The sequence below is a fragment of the Stegostoma tigrinum genome, chromosome 27, assembly GCF_030684315.1.
Source record: "Stegostoma tigrinum isolate sSteTig4 chromosome 27, sSteTig4.hap1, whole genome shotgun sequence".
NCBI classification, from domain to species: Eukaryota; Metazoa; Chordata; class Chondrichthyes; order Orectolobiformes; family Stegostomatidae; genus Stegostoma; species Stegostoma tigrinum.
The window spans coordinates 3108148-3134917 of record NC_081380.1 but is presented as its reverse complement, the minus strand read 5'-3'; the positions used below and the strand labels follow the sequence as shown (position 1 = coordinate 3134917).

The following is a 26770-nucleotide window of genomic DNA, read 5'->3' as shown; positions in this document are numbered from 1 at the left end:
AAGCTGCCAGAGCAAGTGCTAAAGTCAGGTACAATCACAACGTTTCAAAGACATTCGGTCAGGTACGTGGATACGAAAGACGTGGAGGGATACGGGCCAAATGAAAGCAAGTGCGACTGGTTTAGTTAAAAACACCTGGTCAGCGTGGACAATTTGGCCCAAAGGCTCTGTTGCCATGCTGTGTGGCTCTATGACCCTATGCAATTCACAATGAACTGCTTTCTGCCGATCTCACAGCATGCTGTCAGACGTGAAGCTGGTCCTAGGTACTCATGAGCTGTACAAAAAAAACGCACGACTACTAACAGAGAGAGACACAGCAATGTTCCCAGCTGTCAAGGCTGCAACAGGCAACTGAATCACAAAGGAAACTGCCCAAAGCTGAAACACTGTGAGAGGTACAACGGCTGCACATCTTCCCCTCCCAGTTCCATGGCGATATGAAGCAAACGGGCAATCGGCCCACGCGCAACGGCAAAATTATAAGCTACCATTTCTTTAACAAGCTACAGCAGCAACACACCGCCGCACTCTTGTTGTGATCGGAAAGGGACTCGTTCAAACTGTCGTCACCATGAACTTTGCCGACGAGCACAAAACAGACACTACAGAAAATTCAAAAGCTTTGAAATCCCACTTTGACACCTAGGTGAATGTCGCTGATGAATGACAACGTTCAACGCGAAGGGGTAAAAAAAACACTCTGCTGGTCAATATGTGGTCGCAGCGACCAAGTTGACAGAATCCTGTGCTTTTGCGGAATTAAAAATGATTTCAAGACAGACTGAGGAGGCATAATCCCCCAGTATCAACATCCGCGGTGGGGGGTACCAGATCAGAGGCTAGCAATACTGCAGCGAGTAACTCACCTCCTGTCACCCCAACGGCTGTCCACGCAGGAGCGTGATGGAATACTCTCCGCTCGCCTGGATGAGTGCACTCAAGGAGGCTGACATCATCCAGGACCAAGCAGTGCGCCTGATCGCCACGACATCCAACAAACATCCACTCCCTACACCACCGACGCTTAGTCGCAGCAGTGTATACTGCCAACAAAATGCAACTTCTGAAACTCACCAGAAATCCACGTAGACCACGGTCCAAACCTACGACCGCTTCCATCCGGAAGGACAGGGGCAGCGTATACATGGGAACACCGCCACCTTCAAGATCCCCTCCAAGCTACTCAAAATCCTGACTTGGAAATATTTCACCCTTCCTTCACTTTTGCTGAGTCAAAATCATGGAATTTCTTCCCTCAGGGTGATGTGGGTCACCCACAGCACATGTACTGCAGAGGCTGAAGAAGGCAGCGCACTACCACCTTCTCGACGGCAACCACGGATGGGCAAGAAATGCTGGTCCAGCCAGTGAACCCCACAGCCCACTAGTGATGACGGGATAACGTTGGAACAGACCGGGCCTTACATGAATACTGCTGGTAACAACATTCAATATCAGGGGTGGGGTGCTGAGATGGTCTCTTCTTGGAGACGATCATTTCCTGGCAATTGTGGGGCGCCAACGTTACTTGTCACTTGTCAGCCCAAGTCTGGATACCGTCCGACATTCCGTTGTACTTGTGGAGCACTGCTTCAGCATCTGACGAGCGACGTGCGACAGTCCAGGCACAAAGGACACAGTCATCCTGAAGAAAACGACAGAATGCAAATACAGCGGAAGACATCATGCAAAGGAGAACAAGTTCCTGCAGGGAAAGCGCAGCTTTGACTGCACGAAGCAAAAGTGAAAGACACAGGCAGACAGAGCGAATGAGCACGCAGTTAAAAGGACCTTGGTGGCTTCATGAATGGCAGCGTCAGAGTGCAGGGCTGCGGGCAGCCTCTGCTGGCTGCAAAAGCCTACTGCACCTGGTATTCCCAGGCGGTCTCCCATCCAAGTACTAACCAGGCCTGAGTCTGCTTAGCTTCCGAGATCAGACGAGATCGGGCGTTTTCAGACTAGTATGGCCGTAGGCGCTGACTGCCAGCATTTCTGACATCTTGCAAGCACGTAGCCCAGTTTTCATTCCCTTCTACGCACTGCGGCATTTCACTGCACCACAAATTTATAGCGCACTATTCCTCTCCTCGTGCTCTCAACCTATTCTCCTTCTCTCCGCTCTCACAGGCACAGACTACAACTCTTACACTCTCCAGAACAACACACTCTCACAAATCACACACCACAAACACAGTCAACGTCGTCATGGCTCGTCCCATTCTGGCCTTAACTCCATCCATCCGCGCGGCCTCACGACACCAAACATACGTCACCCCCACCGTTAACAATTCTCTCAATAACTCACCGGATAAATCGCATCAAGCCGGCGCCACTGCTTTCAGCCTTCTTCGTTATCGCACTTACCATCTTCAAATCTGCCCTTCTTGCACCAGGTACTACCTCACCCACACACACACTCACTCACCCCCTCCCTCACTCATTCACTCCAAATATCTGCTCCCAACATCACTGACAGTGCCCACCCTCGGAGGCGGCTTTTTCTCCCGGACACTCTGGCCAATTCTGCTCACAGACCACCCCGGGCTCTTTTGCCACGAGTCCACGTGCTTTCTCAACATGTCTTTTCTCCTGTGTTCGCAAACAACTTTTACAAACGCCACAACCCTCTTTCCGTGTCTTGCTGGTCCTACCCACCAACCCAGCAAGCTCTCCATTACAGACACAAGATCACAACATTACGCAGCAACTCCTCCGCCCTCTCTTAACACAGCTCGCACTAATACACCCGCGCACGCTCACCCACTTACACACTCGCACAGCACACTGGCCAGCTTCAGCTTGCCCTCCATCGAGGTGCTGCCTTATTGCCAGCTGAAAACGGGCACCACCTCAGACAAACTGAAAGCATCTCGGTGAATAACGGGAGAGTGTTGCTTCGCACTGGAGAAGGGGATAGTTCCATTTGAGACAGCAGCAAGTAAACAGCTACTATCAGGAACACAACAACAGCTCTCTAAAGCACAAATGCAAAACACACAGCGCAGTGAATAAGGTCAGTGAGATACGAGGATCAACAGCCGTGCGGGAATACAACGTAGAAACTTGGCTTCGAGACGGCATTCGGATTCAAGCACGATCAAGTGCAAAGCGTCTTTCTTTCTTTGCTTGCTGTCAGGCTCTTGGCTGCATCTATCAGGTACTCATGCTGCAGACAACCATCTTAACAGCACTTCAACTGCAAGGATAATATTAAACTACAAAGTCTACAGAAAAGCTTTACAACAATGTTGCCGGCACTGGAGGCTTTGAATTCTACGCACAGGCCGCATAGGCTGGGACAGTCTTCCCTGAAGCGTTGAAGGTTGAAAGGCGACCTTGCAAAGGTTCAGTAAATCAACAGGGGCATACATAAGGTGAACAGCCAGGGTCTTTTCCCCAGGACAGCGGGGTCCAAAATTGGACAGCGTACGTTTACGGTGAAAGCACAAAGGTTTAAAACTGACCTGACGGCTAACTTTTTCATACCCATAGTGGTGTGTACATGGAACAAGCTGCCAGAGCAAGTGCTAAAGTCAGGTACAATCACAACGTTTCAAAGACATTCGGTCAGGTACGTGGATACGAAAGTCGTGGAGGGATACAGGGCCAAATGAAAGCAAGTGCGACTGGTTTAGGTAAAAACACCTGGTCAGCGTGGACAATTTGGCCCAAAGGCTCTGTTGCCATGCTGTGTGGCTCTATGACCCTATGCAATTCACAATGAACTGCTTTCTGCCGATCTCACAGCATGCTGTCAGACGTGAAGCTGGTCCTAGGTACTCATGAGCTGTACAAAAAAAACGCACGACTACTAACAGAGAGAGACACAGCAATGTTCCCAGCTGTCAAGGCTGCAACAGGCAACTGAATCACAAAGGAAACTGCCCAAAGCTGAAACACTGTGAGAGGTACAACGGCTGCACATCTTCCCCTCCCAGTTCCATGGCGATATGAAGCAAACGGGCAATCTGCCCACGCGCAACGGCAAAATGATAAGCTACCATTTCTTTAACAAGCTACAGCAGCAACACACCGCCGCACTCTTGTTGTGATCGGAAAGGGACTCGTTCAAACTGTCGTCACCACGAACTTTGCCGACGAGCACAAAACAGACACTACAGAAAATTCAAAAGCTTTGAAATCCCACTTTGACACCTAGGTGAATGTCGCTGATGAATGACAGACGTTCAACGCGAAGGGTAAAAAAAACACTCTGCTGGTCAATATGTGGTCTCAGCGACCAGGTTCGCAGAATCCTGTGCTTTTGTGGAATTAAAAATGATTTCAAGACAGACTGAGGAGGCATAATCCCCCAGTATCAACATCCGTGGTGGGGGGGTACCAGATCAGAGGCTAGCAATACTGCAGCGAGTAACTCACCTCCTGTCACCCCAACGGCTGTCCACGCAGGAGCGTGATGGAATACTCTCCGCTCGCCTGGATGAGTGCACTCAAGGAGGCTGACATCATCCAGGACCAAGCAGTGCGCCTGATCGCCACGACATCCACAAACATCCACTCCCTACACCACCGACGCTTAGTCGCAGCAGTGTATACTGCCAACAAAATGCACTTCTGAAACTCACCAGAAATCCACGTAGACCACGGTCCAAACCTACGACCGCTTCCATCCGGAAGGACAGGGGCAGCGTATACATGGGAACACCGCCACCTTCAAGATCCCCTCCAAGCTACTCAAAATCCTGACTTGGAAATATTTCACCCTTCCTTCACTTTTGCTGAGTCAAAGTCATGGAATTTCTTCCCTCAGGGTGATGTGGGTCACCCACAGCACATGTACTGCAGAGGCTGAAGAAGGCAGCGCACTACCACCTTCTCGACGGCAACCACGGATGGGCAAGAAATGCTGGTCCAGCCAGTGAACCCCACAGCCCACTAGTGATGACGGGATAACGTTGGAACAGACCGGGCCTTACATGAATACTGCTGGTAACAACATTCAATATCAGGGGTGGGGTGCTGAGATGGTCTCTTCTTGGAGACGATCATTTCCTGGCAATTGTGGGGCGCCAACGTTACTTGTCACTTGTCAGCCCAAGTCTGGATACCGTCCGACATTCCGTTGTACTTGTGGAGCACTGCTTCAGCATCTGACGAGCGACGTGCGACAGTCCAGGCACAAAGGACACAGTCATCCTGAAGAAAACGACAGAATGCAAATACAGCGGAAGACATCATGCAAAGGAGAACAAGTTCCTGCAGGGAAAGCGCAGCTTTGACTGCACGAAGCAAAAGTGAAAGACACAGGCAGACAGAGCGAATGAGCACGCAGTTAAAAGGACCTTGGTGGCTTCATGAATGGCAGCGTCAGAGTGCAGGGCTGCGGGCAGCCTCTGCTGGCTGCAAAAGCCTACTGCACCTGGTATTCCCAGGCGGTCTCCCATCCAAGTACTAACCAGGCCTGAGTCTGCTTAGCTTCCGAGATCAGACGAGATCGGGCGTTTTCAGACTAGTATGGCCGTAGGCGCTGACTGCCAGCATTTCTGACATCTTGCAAGCACGTAGCCCAGTTTTCATTCCCTTCTACGCACTGCGGCATTTCACTGCACCCACAAATTTATAGCGCACTATTCCTCTCCTCGTGCTCTCCAACCTATTCTCCTTCTCTCCGCTCTCACAGGCACAGACTACAACTCTTACACTCTCCAGAACAACACACTCTCACAAATCACACACCACAAACACAGTCAACGTCGTCATGGCTCGTCCCATTCTGGCCTTAACTCCATCCATCCGCGCGGCCTCACGACACCAAACATACGTCACCCCCACCGTTAACAATTCTCTCAATAACTCACCGGATAAATCGCATCAAGCCGGCGCCACTGCTTTCAGCCTTCTTCGTTATCGCACTTACATCTTCAAATCTGCCCTTCTTGCACCAGGTACTACCTCACCCACACACACACTCACTCACCCCCTCCCTCACTCATTCACTCCAAATATCTGCTCCCACATCACTGACAGTGCCCACCCTCGGGAGGCGGCTTTTTCTCCCGGACACTCTGGCCAATTCTGCTCACAGACCACCCCGGGCTCTTTTGCCACGAGTCCACGTGCTTTCTCAACATGTCTTTTCTCCTGTGTTCGCAAACAACTTTTACAAACGCCACAACCCTCTTTCCGTGTCTTGCTGGTCCTACCCACCAACCCAGCAAGCTCTCCATTACAGACACAAGATCACAACATTACGCAGCAACTCCTCCGCCCTCTCTTAACACAGCTCGCACTAATACACCCGCGCACGCTCACCCACTTACACACTCGCACAGCACACTGGCCAGCTTCAGCTTGCCCCTCCATCGAGGTGCTGCTTATTGCCAGCTGAAAACGGGCACCACCTCAGACAAACTGAAAGCATCTCGGTGAATAACGGGAGAGTGTTGCTTCGCACTGGAGAAGGGGATAGTTCCATTTGAGACAGCAGCAAGTAAACAGCTACTATCTGGAACACAACAACAGCTCTCTGAAGCACAAATGCAAAACACACAGCGCAGTGAATAAGGTCAGTGAGATACGAGGATCAACAGCCGTGCGGGAATACAACGTAGAAACTTGGCTTCGAGACGGCATTCGGATTCAAGTACGATCAAGTGCAAAGCGTCTTTCTTTCTTTGCTTGCTGTCAGGCTCTTGGCTGCATCTATCAGGTACTCATGCTGCAGACAACCATCTTAACAGCACTTCAACTGCAAGGATAATATTAAACTACAAAGTCTACAGAAAAGCTTTACAACAATGTTGCCGGCACTGGAGGCTTTGAATTCTACGCACAGGCCGCATAGGCTGGGACAGTTTTCCCTGAAGCGTTGAAGGTTGAAAGGCGACCTTACAAAGGTTCAGGAAATCAACAGGGGCATACATAAGGTGAACAGCCAGGGTCTTTTCCCCAGGACAGGGGGGTCCAAAATTGGACAGCGTACGTTTACGGTGAAAGCAGAAAGGTTTAAAACTGACCTGACGGCTAACTTTTTCATACCCATAGTGGCGTGCACATAGAACAAGCTGCCAGAGCAAGTGCTAAAGTCAGGTACAATCACAACGTTTCAAAGACATTCGGTCAGGTACGTGGATACGAAAGACGTGGAGGGATACGGGCCAAATGAAAGCAAGTGCGACTGGTTTAGTTAAAAACACCTGGTCAGCGTGGACAATTTGGCCCAAAGGCTCTGTTGCCATGCTGTGTGGCTCTATGACCCTATGCAATTCACAATGAACTGCTTTCTGCCGATCTCACAGCATGCTGTCAGACGTGAAGCTGGTCCTAGGTACTCATGAGCTGTACAAAAAAAACGCACGACTACTAACAGAGAGAGACACAGCAATGTTCCCAGCTGTCAAGGCTGCAACAGGCAACTGAATCACAAAGGAAACTGCCCAAAGCTGAAACACTGTGAGAGGTACAACGGCTGCACATCTTCCCCTCCCAGTTCCATGGCGATATGAAGCAAACGGGCAATCGGCCCACGCGCAACGGCAAAATTATAAGCTACCATTTCTTTAACAAGCTACAGCAGCAACACACCGCCGCACTCTTGTTGTGATCGGAAAGGGACTCGTTCAAACTGTCGTCACCATGAACTTTGCCGACGAGCACAAAACAGACACTACAGAAAATTCAAAAGCTTTGAAATCCCACTTTGACACCTAGGTGAATGTCGCTGATGAATGACAGACGTTCAACGCGAAGGGTAAAAAAAACACTCTGCTGGTCAATATGTGGTCGCAGCGACCAAGTTGACAGAATCCTGTGCTTTTGCGGAATTAAAAATGATTTCAAGACAGACTGAGGAGGCATAATCCCCCAGTATCAACATCCGCGGTGGGGGGGTACCAGATCAGAGGCTAGCAATACTGCAGCGAGTAACTCACCTCCTGTCACCCCAACGGCTGTCCACGCAGGAGCGTGATGGAATACTCTCCGCTCGCCTGGATGAGTGCACTCAAGGAGGCTGACATCATCCAGGACCAAGCAGTGCGCCTGATCGCCACGACATCCACAAACATCCACTCCCTACACCACCGACGCTTAGTCGCAGCAGTGTATACTGCCAACAAAATGCACTTCTGAAACTCACCAGAAATCCACGTAGACCACGGTCCAAACCTACGACCGCTTCCATCCGGAAGGACAGGGGCAGCGTATACATGGGAACACCGCCACCTTCAAGATCCCCTCCAAGCTACTCAAAATCCTGACTTGGAAATATTTCACCCTTCCTTCACTTTTGCTGAGTCAAAATCATGGAATTTCTTCCCTCAGGGTGATGTGGGTCACCCACAGCACATGTACTGCAGAGGCTGAAGAAGGCAGCGCACTACCACCTTCTCGACGGCAACCACGGATGGGCAAGAAATGCTGGTCCAGCCAGTGAACCCCACAGCCCACTAGTGATGACGGGATAACGTTGGAACAGACCGGGCCTTACATGAATACTGCTGGTAACAACATTCAATATCAGGGGTGGGGTGCTGAGATGGTCTCTTCTTGGAGACGATCATTTCCTGGCAATTGTGGGGCGCCAACGTTACTTGTCACTTGTCAGCCCAAGTCTGGATACCGTCCGACATTCCGTTGTACTTGTGGAGCACTGCTTCAGCATCTGACGAGCGACGTGCGACAGTCCAGGCACAAAGGACACAGTCATCCTGAAGAAAACGACAGAATGCAAATACAGCGGAAGACATCATGCAAAGGAGAACAAGTTCCTGCAGGGAAAGCGCAGCTTTGACTGCACGAAGCAAAAGTGAAAGACACAGGCAGACAGAGCGAATGAGCACGCAGTTAAAAGGACCTTGGTGGCTTCATGAATGGCAGCGTCAGAGTGCAGGGCTGCGGGCAGCCTCTGCTGGCTGCAAAAGCCTACTGCACCTGGTATTCCCAGGCGGTCTCCCATCCAAGTACTAACCAGGCCTGAGTCTGCTTAGCTTCCGAGATCAGACGAGATCGGGCGTTTTCAGACTAGTATGGCCGTAGGCGCTGACTGCCAGCATTTCTGACATCTTGCAAGCACGTAGCCCAGTTTTCATTCCCTTCTACGCACTGCGGCATTTCACTGCACCCACAAATTTATAGCGCACTATTCCTCTCCTCGTGCTCTCCAACCTATTCTCCTTCTCTCCGCTCTCACAGGCACAGACTACAACTCTTACACTCTCCAGAACAACACACTCTCACAAATCACACACCACAAACACAGTCAACGTCGTCATGGCTCGTCCCATTCTGGCCTTAACTCCATCCATCCGCGCGGCCTCACGACACCAAACATACGTCACCCCCACCGTTAACAATTCTCTCAATAACTCACCGGATAAATCGCATCAAGCCGGCGCCACTGCTTTCAGCCTTCTTCGTTATCGCACTTACATCTTCAAATCTGCCCTTCTTGCACCAGGTACTACCTCACCCACACACACACTCACTCACCCCCTCCCTCACTCATTCACTCCAAATATCTGCTCCCACATCACTGACAGTGCCCACCCTCGGGAGGCGGCTTTTTCTCCCGGACACTCTGGCCAATTCTGCTCACAGACCACCCCGGGCTCTTTTGCCACGAGTCCACGTGCTTTCTCAACATGTCTTTTCTCCTGTGTTCGCAAACAACTTTTACAAACGCCACAACCCTCTTTCCGTGTCTTGCTGGTCCTACCCACCAACCCAGCAAGCTCTCCATTACAGACACAAGATCACAACATTACGCAGCAACTCCTCCGCCCTCTCTTAACACAGCTCGCACTAATACACCCGCGCACGCTCACCCACTTACACACTCGCACAGCACACTGGCCAGCTTCAGCTTGCCCCTCCATCGAGGTGCTGCTTATTGCCAGCTGAAAACGGGCACCACCTCAGACAAACTGAAAGCATCTCGGTGAATAACGGGAGAGTGTTGCTTCGCACTGGAGAAGGGGATAGTTCCATTTGAGACAGCAGCAAGTAAACAGCTACTATCAGGAACACAACAACAGCTCTCTAAAGCACAAATGCAAAACACACAGCGCAGTGAATAAGGTCAGTGAGATACGAGGATCAACAGCCGTGCGGGAATACAACGTAGAAACTTGGCTTCGAGACGGCATTCGGATTCAAGCACGATCAAGTGCAAAGCGTCTTTCTTTCTTTGCTTGCTGTCAGGCTCTTGGCTGCATCTATCAGGTACTCATGCTGCAGACAACCATCTTAACAGCACTTCAACTGCAAGGATAATATTAAACTACAAAGTCTACAGAAAAGCTTTACAACAATGTTGCCGGCACTGGAGGCTTTGAATTCTACGCACAGGCCGCATAGGCTGGGACAGTCTTCCCTGAAGCGTTGAAGGTTGAAAGGCGACCTTGCAAAGGTTCAGTAAATCAACAGGGGCATACATAAGGTGAACAGCCAGGGTCTTTTCCCCAGGACAGCGGGGTCCAAAATTGGACAGCGTACGTTTACGGTGAAAGCAGAAAGGTTTAAAACTGACCTGACGGCTAACTTTTTCATACCCATAGTGGTGTGTACATGGAACAAGCTGCCAGAGCAAGTGCTAAAGTCAGGTACAATCACAACGTTTCAAAGACATTCGGTCAGGTACGTGGATACGAAAGTCGTGGAGGGATACAGGGCCAAATGAAAGCAAGTGCGACTGGTTTAGGTAAAAACACCTGGTCAGCGTGGACAATTTGGCCCAAAGGCTCTGTTGCCATGCTGTGTGGCTCTATGACCCTATGCAATTCACAATGAACTGCTTTCTGCCGATCTCACAGCATGCTGTCAGACGTGAAGCTGGTCCTAGGTACTCATGAGCTGTACAAAAAAAACGCACGACTACTAACAGAGAGAGACACAGCAATGTTCCCAGCTGTCAAGGCTGCAACAGGCAACTGAATCACAAAGGAAACTGCCCAAAGCTGAAACACTGTGAGAGGTACAACGGCTGCACATCTTCCCCTCCCAGTTCCATGGCGATATGAAGCAAACGGGCAATCTGCCCACGCGCAACGGCAAAATGATAAGCTACCATTTCTTTAACAAGCTACAGCAGCAACACACCGCCGCACTCTTGTTGTGATCGGAAAGGGACTCGTTCAAACTGTCGTCACCACGAACTTTGCCGACGAGCACAAAACAGACACTACAGAAAATTCAAAAGCTTTGAAATCCCACTTTGACACCTAGGTGAATGTCGCTGATGAATGACAGACGTTCAACGCGAAGGGTAAAAAAAACACTCTGCTGGTCAATATGTGGTCTCAGCGACCAGGTTCGCAGAATCCTGTGCTTTTGTGGAATTAAAAATGATTTCAAGACAGACTGAGGAGGCATAATCCCCCAGTATCAACATCCGTGGTGGGGGGGTACCAGATCAGAGGCTAGCAATACTGCAGCGAGTAACTCACCTCCTGTCACCCCAACGGCTGTCCACGCAGGAGCGTGATGGAATACTCTCCGCTCGCCTGGATGAGTGCACTCAAGGAGGCTGACATCATCCAGGACCAAGCAGTGCGCCTGATCGCCACGACATCCACAAACATCCACTCCCTACACCACCGACGCTTAGTCGCAGCAGTGTATACTGCCAACAAAATGCACTTCTGAAACTCACCAGAAATCCACGTAGACCACGGTCCAAACCTACGACCGCTTCCATCCGGAAGGACAGGGGCAGCGTATACATGGGAACACCGCCACCTTCAAGATCCCCTCCAAGCTACTCAAAATCCTGACTTGGAAATATTTCACCCTTCCTTCACTTTTGCTGAGTCAAAGTCATGGAATTTCTTCCCTCAGGGTGATGTGGGTCACCCACAGCACATGTACTGCAGAGGCTGAAGAAGGCAGCGCACTACCACCTTCTCGACGGCAACCACGGATGGGCAAGAAATGCTGGTCCAGCCAGTGAACCCCACAGCCCACTAGTGATGACGGGATAACGTTGGAACAGACCGGGCCTTACATGAATACTGCTGGTAACAACATTCAATATCAGGGGTGGGGTGCTGAGATGGTCTCTTCTTGGAGACGATCATTTCCTGGCAATTGTGGGGCGCCAACGTTACTTGTCACTTGTCAGCCCAAGTCTGGATACCGTCCGACATTCCGTTGTACTTGTGGAGCACTGCTTCAGCATCTGACGAGCGACGTGCGACAGTCCAGGCACAAAGGACACAGTCATCCTGAAGAAAACGACAGAATGCAAATACAGCGGAAGACATCATGCAAAGGAGAACAAGTTCCTGCAGGGAAAGCGCAGCTTTGACTGCACGAAGCAAAAGTGAAAGACACAGGCAGACAGAGCGAATGAGCACGCAGTTAAAAGGACCTTGGTGGCTTCATGAATGGCAGCGTCAGAGTGCAGGGCTGCGGGCAGCCTCTGCTGGCTGCAAAAGCCTACTGCACCTGGTATTCCCAGGCGGTCTCCCATCCAAGTACTAACCAGGCCTGAGTCTGCTTAGCTTCCGAGATCAGACGAGATCGGGCGTTTTCAGACTAGTATGGCCGTAGGCGCTGACTGCCAGCATTTCTGACATCTTGCAAGCACGTAGCCCAGTTTTCATTCCCTTCTACGCACTGCGGCATTTCACTGCACCCACAAATTTATAGCGCACTATTCCTCTCCTCGTGCTCTCCAACCTATTCTCCTTCTCTCCGCTCTCACAGGCACAGACTACAACTCTTACACTCTCCAGAACAACACACTCTCACAAATCACACACCACAAACACAGTCAACGTCGTCATGGCTCGTCCCATTCTGGCCTTAACTCCATCCATCCGCGCGGCCTCACGACACCAAACATACGTCACCCCCACCGTTAACAATTCTCTCAATAACTCACCGGATAAATCGCATCAAGCCGGCGCCACTGCTTTCAGCCTTCTTCGTTATCGCACTTACATCTTCAAATCTGCCCTTCTTGCACCAGGTACTACCTCACCCACACACACACTCACTCACCCCCTCCCTCACTCATTCACTCCAAATATCTGCTCCCACATCACTGACAGTGCCCACCCTCGGGAGGCGGCTTTTTCTCCCGGACACTCTGGCCAATTCTGCTCACAGACCACCCCGGGCTCTTTTGCCACGAGTCCACGTGCTTTCTCAACATGTCTTTTCTCCTGTGTTCGCAAACAACTTTTACAAACGCCACAACCCTCTTTCCGTGTCTTGCTGGTCCTACCCACCAACCCAGCAAGCTCTCCATTACAGACACAAGATCACAACATTACGCAGCAACTCCTCCGCCCTCTCTTAACACAGCTCGCACTAATACACCCGCGCACGCTCACCCACTTACACACTCGCACAGCACACTGGCCAGCTTCAGCTTGCCCCTCCATCGAGGTGCTGCTTATTGCCAGCTGAAAACGGGCACCACCTCAGACAAACTGAAAGCATCTCGGTGAATAACGGGAGAGTGTTGCTTCGCACTGGAGAAGGGGATAGTTCCATTTGAGACAGCAGCAAGTAAACAGCTACTATCTGGAACACAACAACAGCTCTCTGAAGCACAAATGCAAAACACACAGCGCAGTGAATAAGGTCAGTGAGATACGAGGATCAACAGCCGTGCGGGAATACAACGTAGAAACTTGGCTTCGAGACGGCATTCGGATTCAAGTACGATCAAGTGCAAAGCGTCTTTCTTTCTTTGCTTGCTGTCAGGCTCTTGGCTGCATCTATCAGGTACTCATGCTGCAGACAACCATCTTAACAGCACTTCAACTGCAAGGATAATATTAAACTACAAAGTCTACAGAAAAGCTTTACAACAATGTTGCCGGCACTGGAGGCTTTGAATTCTACGCACAGGCCGCATAGGCTGGGACAGTTTTCCCTGAAGCGTTGAAGGTTGAAAGGCGACCTTACAAAGGTTCAGGAAATCAACAGGGGCATACATAAGGTGAACAGCCAGGGTCTTTTCCCCAGGACAGGGGGGTCCAAAATTGGACAGCGTACGTTTACGGTGAAAGCAGAAAGGTTTAAAACTGACCTGACGGCTAACTTTTTCATACCCATAGTGGCGTGCACATAGAACAAGCTGCCAGAGCAAGTGCTAAAGTCAGGTACAATCACAACGTTTCAAAGACATTCGGTCAGGTACGTGGATACGAAAGACGTGGAGGGATACGGGCCAAATGAAAGCAAGTGCGACTGGTTTAGTTAAAAACACCTGGTCAGCGTGGACAATTTGGCCCAAAGGCTCTGTTGCCATGCTGTGTGGCTCTATGACCCTATGCAATTCACAATGAACTGCTTTCTGCCGATCTCACAGCATGCTGTCAGACGTGAAGCTGGTCCTAGGTACTCATGAGCTGTACAAAAAAAACGCACGACTACTAACAGAGAGAGACACAGCAATGTTCCCAGCTGTCAAGGCTGCAACAGGCAACTGAATCACAAAGGAAACTGCCCAAAGCTGAAACACTGTGAGAGGTACAACGGCTGCACATCTTCCCCTCCCAGTTCCATGGCGATATGAAGCAAACGGGCAATCGGCCCACGCGCAACGGCAAAATTATAAGCTACCATTTCTTTAACAAGCTACAGCAGCAACACACCGCCGCACTCTTGTTGTGATCGGAAAGGGACTCGTTCAAACTGTCGTCACCATGAACTTTGCCGACGAGCACAAAACAGACACTACAGAAAATTCAAAAGCTTTGAAATCCCACTTTGACACCTAGGTGAATGTCGCTGATGAATGACAGACGTTCAACGCGAAGGGTAAAAAAAACACTCTGCTGGTCAATATGTGGTCGCAGCGACCAAGTTGACAGAATCCTGTGCTTTTGCGGAATTAAAAATGATTTCAAGACAGACTGAGGAGGCATAATCCCCCAGTATCAACATCCGCGGTGGGGGGGTACCAGATCAGAGGCTAGCAATACTGCAGCGAGTAACTCACCTCCTGTCACCCCAACGGCTGTCCACGCAGGAGCGTGATGGAATACTCTCCGCTCGCCTGGATGAGTGCACTCAAGGAGGCTGACATCATCCAGGACCAAGCAGTGCGCCTGATCGCCACGACATCCACAAACATCCACTCCCTACACCACCGACGCTTAGTCGCAGCAGTGTATACTGCCAACAAAATGCACTTCTGAAACTCACCAGAAATCCACGTAGACCACGGTCCAAACCTACGACCGCTTCCATCCGGAAGGACAGGGGCAGCGTATACATGGGAACACCGCCACCTTCAAGATCCCCTCCAAGCTACTCAAAATCCTGACTTGGAAATATTTCACCCTTCCTTCACTTTTGCTGAGTCAAAATCATGGAATTTCTTCCCTCAGGGTGATGTGGGTCACCCACAGCACATGTACTGCAGAGGCTGAAGAAGGCAGCGCACTACCACCTTCTCGACGGCAACCACGGATGGGCAAGAAATGCTGGTCCAGCCAGTGAACCCCACAGCCCACTAGTGATGACGGGATAACGTTGGAACAGACCGGGCCTTACATGAATACTGCTGGTAACAACATTCAATATCAGGGGTGGGGTGCTGAGATGGTCTCTTCTTGGAGACGATCATTTCCTGGCAATTGTGGGGCGCCAACGTTACTTGTCACTTGTCAGCCCAAGTCTGGATACCGTCCGACATTCCGTTGTACTTGTGGAGCACTGCTTCAGCATCTGACGAGCGACGTGCGACAGTCCAGGCACAAAGGACACAGTCATCCTGAAGAAAACGACAGAATGCAAATACAGCGGAAGACATCATGCAAAGGAGAACAAGTTCCTGCAGGGAAAGCGCAGCTTTGACTGCACGAAGCAAAAGTGAAAGACACAGGCAGACAGAGCGAATGAGCACGCAGTTAAAAGGACCTTGGTGGCTTCATGAATGGCAGCGTCAGAGTGCAGGGCTGCGGGCAGCCTCTGCTGGCTGCAAAAGCCTACTGCACCTGGTATTCCCAGGCGGTCTCCCATCCAAGTACTAACCAGGCCTGAGTCTGCTTAGCTTCCGAGATCAGACGAGATCGGGCGTTTTCAGACTAGTATGGCCGTAGGCGCTGACTGCCAGCATTTCTGACATCTTGCAAGCACGTAGCCCAGTTTTCATTCCCTTCTACGCACTGCGGCATTTCACTGCACCCACAAATTTATAGCGCACTATTCCTCTCCTCGTGCTCTCCAACCTATTCTCCTTCTCTCCGCTCTCACAGGCACAGACTACAACTCTTACACTCTCCAGAACAACACACTCTCACAAATCACACACCACAAACACAGTCAACGTCGTCATGGCTCGTCCCATTCTGGCCTTAACTCCATCCATCCGCGCGGCCTCACGACACCAAACATACGTCACCCCCACCGTTAACAATTCTCTCAATAACTCACCGGATAAATCGCATCAAGCCGGCGCCACTGCTTTCAGCCTTCTTCGTTATCGCACTTACATCTTCAAATCTGCCCTTCTTGCACCAGGTACTACCTCACCCACACACACACTCACTCACCCCCTCCCTCACTCATTCACTCCAAATATCTGCTCCCACATCACTGACAGTGCCCACCCTCGGGAGGCGGCTTTTTCTCCCGGACACTCTGGCCAATTCTGCTCACAGACCACCCCGGGCTCTTTTGCCACGAGTCCACGTGCTTTCTCAACATGTCTTTTCTCCTGTGTTCGCAAACAACTTTTACAAACGCCACAACCCTCTTTCCGTGTCTTGCTGGTCCTACCCACCAACCCAGCAAGCTCTCCATTACAGACACAAGATCACAACATTACGCAGCAACTCCTCCGCCCTCTCTTAACACAGCTCGCACTAATACACCCGCGCACGCTCACCCACTTACACACTCGCACAGCACACTGGCCAGCTTCAGCTTGCCCCTCCATCGAGGTGCTGCTTATTGCCAGCTGAAAACGGGCACCACCTCAGACAAACTGAAAGCATCTCGGTGAATAACGGGAGAGTGTTGCTTCGCACTGGAGAAGGGGATAGTTCCATTTGAGACAGCAGCAAGTAAACAGCTACTATCAGGAACACAACAACAGCTCTCTAAAGCACAAATGCAAAACACACAGCGCAGTGAATAAGGTCAGTGAGATACGAGGATCAACAGCCGTGCGGGAATACAACGTAGAAACTTGGCTTCGAGACGGCATTCGGATTCAAGCACGATCAAGTGCAAAGCGTCTTTCTTTCTTTGCTTGCTGTCAGGCTCTTGGCTGCATCTATCAGGTACTCATGCTGCAGACAACCATCTTAACAGCACTTCAACTGCAAGGATAATATTAAACTACAAAGTCTACAGAAAAGCTTTACAACAATGTTGCCGGCACTGGAGGCTTTGAATTCTACGCACAGGCCGCATAGGCTGGGACAGTCTTCCCTGAAGCGTTGAAGGTTGAAAGGCGACCTTGCAAAGGTTCAGTAAATCAACAGGGGCATACATAAGGTGAACAGCCAGGGTCTTTTCCCCAGGACAGCGGGGTCCAAAATTGGACAGCGTACGTTTACGGTGAAAGCAGAAAGGTTTAAAACTGACCTGACGGCTAACTTTTTCATACCCATAGTGGTGTGTACATGGAACAAGCTGCCAGAGCAAGTGCTAAAGTCAGGTACAATCACAACGTTTCAAAGACATTCGGTCAGGTACGTGGATACGAAAGTCGTGGAGGGATACAGGGCCAAATGAAAGCAAGTGCGACTGGTTTAGGTAAAAACACCTGGTCAGCGTGGACAATTTGGCCCAAAGGCTCTGTTGCCATGCTGTGTGGCTCTATGACCCTATGCAATTCACAATGAACTGCTTTCTGCCGATCTCACAGCATGCTGTCAGACGTGAAGCTGGTCCTAGGTACTCATGAGCTGTACAAAAAAAACGCACGACTACTAACAGAGAGAGACACAGCAATGTTCCCAGCTGTCAAGGCTGCAACAGGCAACTGAATCACAAAGGAAACTGCCCAAAGCTGAAACACTGTGAGAGGTACAACGGCTGCACATCTTCCCCTCCCAGTTCCATGGCGATATGAAGCAAACGGGCAATCTGCCCACGCGCAACGGCAAAATGATAAGCTACCATTTCTTTAACAAGCTACAGCAGCAACACACCGCCGCACTCTTGTTGTGATCGGAAAGGGACTCGTTCAAACTGTCGTCACCACGAACTTTGCCGACGAGCACAAAACAGACACTACAGAAAATTCAAAAGCTTTGAAATCCCACTTTGACACCTAGGTGAATGTCGCTGATGAATGACAGACGTTCAACGCGAAGGGTAAAAAAAACACTCTGCTGGTCAATATGTGGTCTCAGCGACCAGGTTCGCAGAATCCTGTGCTTTTGTGGAATTAAAAATGATTTCAAGACAGACTGAGGAGGCATAATCCCCCAGTATCAACATCCGTGGTGGGGGGGTACCAGATCAGAGGCTAGCAATACTGCAGCGAGTAACTCACCTCCTGTCACCCCAACGGCTGTCCACGCAGGAGCGTGATGGAATACTCTCCGCTCGCCTGGATGAGTGCACTCAAGGAGGCTGACATCATCCAGGACCAAGCAGTGCGCCTGATCGCCACGACATCCACAAACATCCACTCCCTACACCACCGACGCTTAGTCGCAGCAGTGTATACTGCCAACAAAATGCACTTCTGAAACTCACCAGAAATCCACGTAGACCACGGTCCAAACCTACGACCGCTTCCATCCGGAAGGACAGGGGCAGCGTATACATGGGAACACCGCCACCTTCAAGATCCCCTCCAAGCTACTCAAAATCCTGACTTGGAAATATTTCACCCTTCCTTCACTTTTGCTGAGTCAAAATCATGGAATTTCTTCCCTCAGGGTGATGTGGGTCACCCACAGCACATGTACTGCAGAGGCTGAAGAAGGCAGCGCACTACCACCTTCTCGACGGCAACCACGGATGGGCAAGAAATGCTGGTCCAGCCAGTGAACCCCACAGCCCACTAGTGATGACGGGATAACGTTGGAACAGACCGGGCCTTACATGAATACTGCTGGTAACAACATTCAATATCAGGGGTGGGGTGCTGAGATGGTCTCTTCTTGGAGACGATCATTTCCTGGCAATTGTGGGGCGCCAACGTTACTTGTCACTTGTCAGCCCAAGTCTGGATACCGTCCGACATTCCGTTGTACTTGTGGAGCACTGCTTCAGCATCTGACGAGCGACGTGCGACAGTCCAGGCACAAAGGACACAGTCATCCTGAAGAAAACGACAGAATGCAAATACAGCGGAAGACATCATGCAAAGGAGAACAAGTTCCTGCAGGGAAAGCGCAGCTTTGACTGCACGAAGCAAAAGTGAAAGACACAGGCAGACAGAGCGAATGAGCACGCAGTTAAAAGGACCTTGGTGGCTTCATGAATGGCAGCGTCAGAGTGCAGGGCTGCGGGCAGCCTCTGCTGGCTGCAAAAGCCTACTGCACCTGGTATTCCCAGGCGGTCTCCCATCCAAGTACTAACCAGGCCTGAGTCTGCTTAGCTTCCGAGATCAGACGAGATCGGGCGTTTTCAGACTAGTATGGCCGTAGGCGCTGACTGCCAGCATTTCTGACATCTTGCAAGCACGTAGCCCAGTTTTCATTCCCTTCTACGCACTGCGGCATTTCACTGCACCCACAAATTTATAGCGCACTATTCCTCTCCTCGTGCTCTCCAACCTATTCTCCTTCTCTCCGCTCTCACAGGCACAGACTACAACTCTTACACTCTCCAGAACAACACACTCTCACAAATCACACACCACAAACACAGTCAACGTCGTCATGGCTCGTCCCATTCTGGCCTTAACTCCATCCATCCGCGCGGCCTCACGACACCAAACATACGTCACCCCCACCGTTAACAATTCTCTCAATAACTCACCGGATAAATCGCATCAAGCCGGCGCCACTGCTTTCAGCCTTCTTCGTTATCGCACTTACATCTTCAAATCTGCCCTTCTTGCACCAGGTACTACCTCACCCACACACACACTCACTCACCCCCTCCCTCACTCATTCACTCCAAATATCTGCTCCCACATCACTGACAGTGCCCACCCTCGGGAGGCGGCTTTTTCTCCCGGACACTCTGGCCAATTCTGCTCACAGACCACCCCGGGCTCTTTTGCCACGAGTCCACGTGCTTTCTCAACATGTCTTTTCTCCTGTGTTCGCAAACAACTTTTACAAACGCCACAACCCTCTTTCCGTGTCTTGCTGGTCCTACCCACCAACCCAGCAAGCTCTCCATTACAGACACAAGATCACAACATTACGCAGCAACTCCTCCGCCCTCTCTTAACACAGCTCGCACTAATACACCCGCGCACGCTCACCCACTTACACACTCGCACAGCACACTGGCCAGCTTCAGCTTGCCCCTCCATCGAGGTGCTGCTTATTGCCAGCTGAAAACGGGCACCACCTCAGACAAACTGAAAGCATCTCGGTGAATAACGGGAGAGTGTTGCTTCGCACTGGAGAAGGGGATAGTTCCATTTGAGACAGCAGCAAGTAAACAGCTACTATCTGGAACACAACAACAGCTCTCTGAAGCACAAATGCAAAACACACAGCGCAGTGAATAAGGTCAGTGAGATACGAGGATCAACAGCCGTGCGGGAATACAACGTAGAAACTTGGCTTCGAGACGGCATTCGGATTCAAGTACGATCAAGTGCAAAGCGTCTTTCTTTCTTTGCTTGCTGTCAGGCTCTTGGCTGCATCTATCAGGTACTCATGCTGCAGACAACCATCTTAACAGCACTTCAACTGCAAGGATAATATTAAACTACAAAGTCTACAGAAAAGCTTTACAACAATGTTGCCGGCACTGGAGGCTTTGAATTCTACGCACAGGCCGCATAGGCTGGGACAGTTTTCCCTGAAGCGTTGAAGGTTGAAAGGCGACCTTACAAAGGTTCAGGAAATCAACAGGGGCATACATAAGGTGAACAGCCAGGGTCTTTTCCCCAGGACAGGGGGGTCCAAAATTGGACAGCGTACGTTTACGGTGAAAGCAGAAAGGTTTAAAACTGACCTGACGGCTAACTTTTTCATACCCATAGTGGCGTGCACATAGAACAAGCTGCCAGAGCAAGTGCTAAAGTCAGGTACAATCACAACGTTTCAAAGACATTCGGTCAGGTACGTGGATACGAAAGACGTGGAGGGATACGGGCCAAATGAAAGCAAGTGCGACTGGTTTAGTTAAAAACACCTGGTCAGCGTGGACAATTTGGCCCAAAGGCTCTGTTGCCATGCTGTGTGGCTCTATGACCCTATGCAATTCACAATGAACTGCTTTCTGCCGATCTCACAGCATGCTGTCAGACGTGAAGCTGGTCCTAGGTACTCATGAGCTGTACAAAAAAAACGCACGACTACTAACAGAGAGAGACACAGCAATGTTCCCAGCTGTCAAGGCTGCAACAGGCAACTGAATCACAAAGGAAACTGCCCAAAGCTGAAACACTGTGAGAGGTACAACGGCTGCACATCTTCCCCTCCCAGTTCCATGGCGATATGAAGCAAACGGGCAATCGGCCCACGCGCAACGGCAAAATTATAAGCTACCATTTCTTTAACAAGCTACAGCAGCAACACACCGCCGCACTCTTGTTGTGATCGGAAAGGGACTCGTTCAAACTGTCGTCACCATGAACTTTGCCGACGAGCACAAAACAGACACTACAGAAAATTCAAAAGCTTTGAAATCCCACTTTGACACCTAGGTGAATGTCGCTGATGAATGACAGACGTTCAACGCGAAGGGTAAAAAAAACACTCTGCTGGTCAATATGTGGTCGCAGCGACCAAGTTGACAGAATCCTGTGCTTTTGCGGAATTAAAAATGATTTCAAGACAGACTGAGGAGGCATAATCCCCCAGTATCAACATCCGCGGTGGGGGGGTACCAGATCAGAGGCTAGCAATACTGCAGCGAGTAACTCACCTCCTGTCACCCCAACGGCTGTCCACGCAGGAGCGTGATGGAATACTCTCCGCTCGCCTGGATGAGTGCACTCAAGGAGGCTGACATCATCCAGGACCAAGCAGTGCGCCTGATCGCCACGACATCCACAAACATCCACTCCCTACACCACCGACGCTTAGTCGCAGCAGTGTATACTGCCAACAAAATGCACTTCTGAAACTCACCAGAAATCCACGTAGACCACGGTCCAAACCTACGACCGCTTCCATCCGGAAGGACAGGGGCAGCGTATACATGGGAACACCGCCACCTTCAAGATCCCCTCCAAGCTACTCAAAATCCTGACTTGGAAATATTTCACCCTTCCTTCACTTTTGCTGAGTCAAAATCATGGAATTTCTTCCCTCAGGGTGATGTGGGTCACCCACAGCACATGTACTGCAGAGGCTGAAGAAGGCAGCGCACTACCACCTTCTCGACGGCAACCACGGATGGGCAAGAAATGCTGGTCCAGCCAGTGAACCCCACAGCCCACTAGTGATGACGGGATAACGTTGGAACAGACCGGGCCTTACATGAATACTGCTGGTAACAACATTCAATATCAGGGGTGGGGTGCTGAGATGGTCTCTTCTTGGAGACGATCATTTCCTGGCAATTGTGGGGCGCCAACGTTACTTGTCACTTGTCAGCCCAAGTCTGGATACCGTCCGACATTCCGTTGTACTTGTGGAGCACTGCTTCAGCATCTGACGAGCGACGTGCGACAGTCCAGGCACAAAGGACACAGTCATCCTGAAGAAAACGACAGAATGCAAATACAGCGGAAGACATCATGCAAAGGAGAACAAGTTCCTGCAGGGAAAGCGCAGCTTTGACTGCACGAAGCAAAAGTGAAAGACACAGGCAGACAGAGCGAATGAGCACGCAGTTAAAAGGACCTTGGTGGCTTCATGAATGGCAGCGTCAGAGTGCAGGGCTGCGGGCAGCCTCTGCTGGCTGCAAAAGCCTACTGCACCTGGTATTCCCAGGCGGTCTCCCATCCAAGTACTAACCAGGCCTGAGTCTGCTTAGCTTCCGAGATCAGACGAGATCGGGCGTTTTCAGACTAGTATGGCCGTAGGCGCTGACTGCCAGCATTTCTGACATCTTGCAAGCACGTAGCCCAGTTTTCATTCCCTTCTACGCACTGCGGCATTTCACTGCACCCACAAATTTATAGCGCACTATTCCTCTCCTCGTGCTCTCCAACCTATTCTCCTTCTCTCCGCTCTCACAGGCACAGACTACAACTCTTACACTCTCCAGAACAACACACTCTCACAAATCACACACCACAAACACAGTCAACGTCGTCATGGCTCGTCCCATTCTGGCCTTAACTCCATCCATCCGCGCGGCCTCACGACACCAAACATACGTCACCCCCACCGTTAACAATTCTCTCAATAACTCACCGGATAAATCGCATCAAGCCGGCGCCACTGCTTTCAGCCTTCTTCGTTATCGCACTTACATCTTCAAATCTGCCCTTCTTGCACCAGGTACTACCTCACCCACACACACACTCACTCACCCCCTCCCTCACTCATTCACTCCAAATATCTGCTCCCACATCACTGACAGTGCCCACCCTCGGGAGGCGGCTTTTTCTCCCGGACACTCTGGCCAATTCTGCTCACAGACCACCCCGGGCTCTTTTGCCACGAGTCCACGTGCTTTCTCAACATGTCTTTTCTCCTGTGTTCGCAAACAACTTTTACAAACGCCACAACCCTCTTTCCGTGTCTTGCTGGTCCTACCCACCAACCCAGCAAGCTCTCCATTACAGACACAAGATCACAACATTACGCAGCAACTCCTCCGCCCTCTCTTAACACAGCTCGCACTAATACACCCGCGCACGCTCACCCACTTACACACTCGCACAGCACACTGGCCAGCTTCAGCTTGCCCCTCCATCGAGGTGCTGCTTATTGCCAGCTGAAAACGGGCACCACCTCAGACAAACTGAAAGCATCTCGGTGAATAACGGGAGAGTGTTGCTTCGCACTGGAGAAGGGGATAGTTCCATTTGAGACAGCAGCAAGTAAACAGCTACTATCAGGAACACAACAACAGCTCTCTAAAGCACAAATGCAAAACACACAGCGCAGTGAATAAGGTCAGTGAGATACGAGGATCAACAGCCGTGCGGGAATACAACGTAGAAACTTGGCTTCGAGACGGCATTCGGATTCAAGCACGATCAAGTGCAAAGCGTCTTTCTTTCTTTGCTTGCTGTCAGGCTCTTGGCTGCATCTATCAGGTACTCATGCTGCAGACAACCATCTTAACAGCACTTCAACTGCAAGGATAATATTAAACTACAAAGTCTACAGAAAAGCTTTACAACAATGTTGCCGGCACTGGAGGCTTTGAATTCTACGCACAGGCCGCATAGGCTGGGACAGTCTTCCCTGAAGCGTTGAAGGTTGAAAGGCGACCTTGCAAAGGTTCAGTAAATCAACAGGGGCATACATAAGGTGAACAGCCAGGGTCTTTTCCCCAGGACAGCGGGGTCCAAAATTGGACAGCGTACGTTTACGGTGAAAGCAGAAAGGTTTAAAACTGACCTGACGGCTAACTTTTTCATACCCATAGTGGTGTGTACATGGAACAAGCTGCCAGAGCAAGTGCTAAAGTCAGGTACAATCACAACGTTTCAAAGACATTCGGTCAGGTACGTGGATACGAAAGTCGTGGAGGGATACAGGGCCAAATGAAAGCAAGTGCGACTGGTTTAGGTAAAAACACCTGGTCAGCGTGGACAATTTGGCCCAAAGGCTCTGTTGCCATGCTGTGTGGCTCTATGACCCTATGCAATTCACAATGAACTGCTTTCTGCCGATCTCACAGCATGCTGTCAGACGTGAAGCTGGTCCTAGGTACTCATGAGCTGTACAAAAAAAACGCACGACTACTAACAGAGAGAGACACAGCAATGTTCCCAGCTGTCAAGGCTGCAACAGGCAACTGAATCACAAAGGAAACTGCCCAAAGCTGAAACACTGTGAGAGGTACAACGGCTGCACATCTTCCCCTCCCAGTTCCATGGCGATATGAAGCAAACGGGCAATCTGCCCACGCGCAACGGCAAAATGATAAGCTACCATTTCTTTAACAAGCTACAGCAGCAACACACCGCCGCACTCTTGTTGTGATCGGAAAGGGACTCGTTCAAACTGTCGTCACCACGAACTTTGCCGACGAGCACAAAACAGACACTACAGAAAATTCAAAAGCTTTGAAATCCCACTTTGACACCTAGGTGAATGTCGCTGATGAATGACAGACGTTCAACGCGAAGGGTAAAAAAAACACTCTGCTGGTCAATATGTGGTCTCAGCGACCAGGTTCGCAGAATCCTGTGCTTTTGTGGAATTAAAAATGATTTCAAGACAGACTGAGGAGGCATAATCCCCCAGTATCAACATCCGTGGTGGGGGGGTACCAGATCAGAGGCTAGCAATACTGCAGCGAGTAACTCACCTCCTGTCACCCCAACGGCTGTCCACGCAGGAGCGTGATGGAATACTCTCCGCTCGCCTGGATGAGTGCACTCAAGGAGGCTGACATCATCCAGGACCAAGCAGTGCGCCTGATCGCCACGACATCCACAAACATCCACTCCCTACACCACCGACGCTTAGTCGCAGCAGTGTATACTGCCAACAAAATGCACTTCTGAAACTCACCAGAAATCCACGTAGACCACGGTCCAAACCTACGACCGCTTCCATCCGGAAGGACAGGGGCAGCGTATACATGGGAACACCGCCACCTTCAAGATCCCCTCCAAGCTACTCAAAATCCTGACTTGGAAATATTTCACCCTTCCTTCACTTTTGCTGAGTCAAAGTCATGGAATTTCTTCCCTCAGGGTGATGTGGGTCACCCACAGCACATGTACTGCAGAGGCTGAAGAAGGCAGCGCACTACCACCTTCTCGACGGCAACCACGGATGGGCAAGAAATGCTGGTCCAGCCAGTGAACCCCACAGCCCACTAGTGATGACGGGATAACGTTGGAACAGACCGGGCCTTACATGAATACTGCTGGTAACAACATTCAATATCAGGGGTGGGGTGCTGAGATGGTCTCTTCTTGGAGACGATCATTTCCTGGCAATTGTGGGGCGCCAACGTTACTTGTCACTTGTCAGCCCAAGTCTGGATACCGTCCGACATTCCGTTGTACTTGTGGAGCACTGCTTCAGCATCTGACGAGCGACGTGCGACAGTCCAGGCACAAAGGACACAGTCATCCTGAAGAAAACGACAGAATGCAAATACAGCGGAAGACATCATGCAAAGGAGAACAAGTTCCTGCAGGGAAAGCGCAGCTTTGACTGCACGAAGCAAAAGTGAAAGACACAGGCAGACAGAGCGAATGAGCACGCAGTTAAAAGGACCTTGGTGGCTTCATGAATGGCAGCGTCAGAGTGCAGGGCTGCGGGCAGCCTCTGCTGGCTGCAAAAGCCTACTGCACCTGGTATTCCCAGGCGGTCTCCCATCCAAGTACTAACCAGGCCTGAGTCTGCTTAGCTTCCGAGATCAGACGAGATCGGGCGTTTTCAGACTAGTATGGCCGTAGGCGCTGACTGCCAGCATTTCTGACATCTTGCAAGCACGTAGCCCAGTTTTCATTCCCTTCTACGCACTGCGGCATTTCACTGCACCCACAAATTTATAGCGCACTATTCCTCTCCTCGTGCTCTCCAACCTATTCTCCTTCTCTCCGCTCTCACAGGCACAGACTACAACTCTTACACTCTCCAGAACAACACACTCTCACAAATCA

At 50.6% G+C, this 26770-nt stretch overlaps 8 non-coding genes across 8 annotated transcripts; all 8 read right to left on the bottom strand.

The window, feature by feature from the left end:
• Positions 1 to 1859: 1859 nt before the first annotated feature.
• On the bottom strand, positions 1860 to 1978 carry LOC132211057 (5S ribosomal RNA). The gene has a single exon (XR_009447364.1). It is a non-coding gene; the product is annotated as a 5S ribosomal RNA (ribosomal RNA).
• Positions 1979 to 5371: 3393 nt separating this feature from the next.
• On the bottom strand, positions 5372 to 5490 carry LOC132211056 (5S ribosomal RNA). The gene has a single exon (XR_009447363.1). It is a non-coding gene; the product is annotated as a 5S ribosomal RNA (ribosomal RNA).
• Positions 5491 to 8883: 3393 nt separating this feature from the next.
• Positions 8884 to 9002, bottom strand: LOC132211055 (5S ribosomal RNA). Its single transcript, XR_009447362.1, has one exon. It is a non-coding gene; the product is annotated as a 5S ribosomal RNA (ribosomal RNA).
• A 3394-nt stretch (positions 9003 to 12396) lies between these two features.
• Positions 12397 to 12515, bottom strand: LOC132211054 (5S ribosomal RNA). Its single transcript, XR_009447361.1, has one exon. It is a non-coding gene; the product is annotated as a 5S ribosomal RNA (ribosomal RNA).
• A 3393-nt stretch (positions 12516 to 15908) lies between these two features.
• LOC132211053 (5S ribosomal RNA) lies at positions 15909 to 16027 on the bottom strand. The gene has a single exon (XR_009447360.1). It is a non-coding gene; the product is annotated as a 5S ribosomal RNA (ribosomal RNA).
• Positions 16028 to 19421: 3394 nt separating this feature from the next.
• On the bottom strand, positions 19422 to 19540 carry LOC132211052 (5S ribosomal RNA). Its single transcript, XR_009447359.1, has one exon. It is a non-coding gene; the product is annotated as a 5S ribosomal RNA (ribosomal RNA).
• Positions 19541 to 22933: 3393 nt separating this feature from the next.
• On the bottom strand, positions 22934 to 23052 carry LOC132211051 (5S ribosomal RNA). Its single transcript, XR_009447358.1, has one exon. It is a non-coding gene; the product is annotated as a 5S ribosomal RNA (ribosomal RNA).
• Positions 23053 to 26446: 3394 nt separating this feature from the next.
• LOC132211050 (5S ribosomal RNA) lies at positions 26447 to 26565 on the bottom strand. The gene has a single exon (XR_009447357.1). It is a non-coding gene; the product is annotated as a 5S ribosomal RNA (ribosomal RNA).
• Positions 26566 to 26770: the final 205 nt, after the last annotated feature.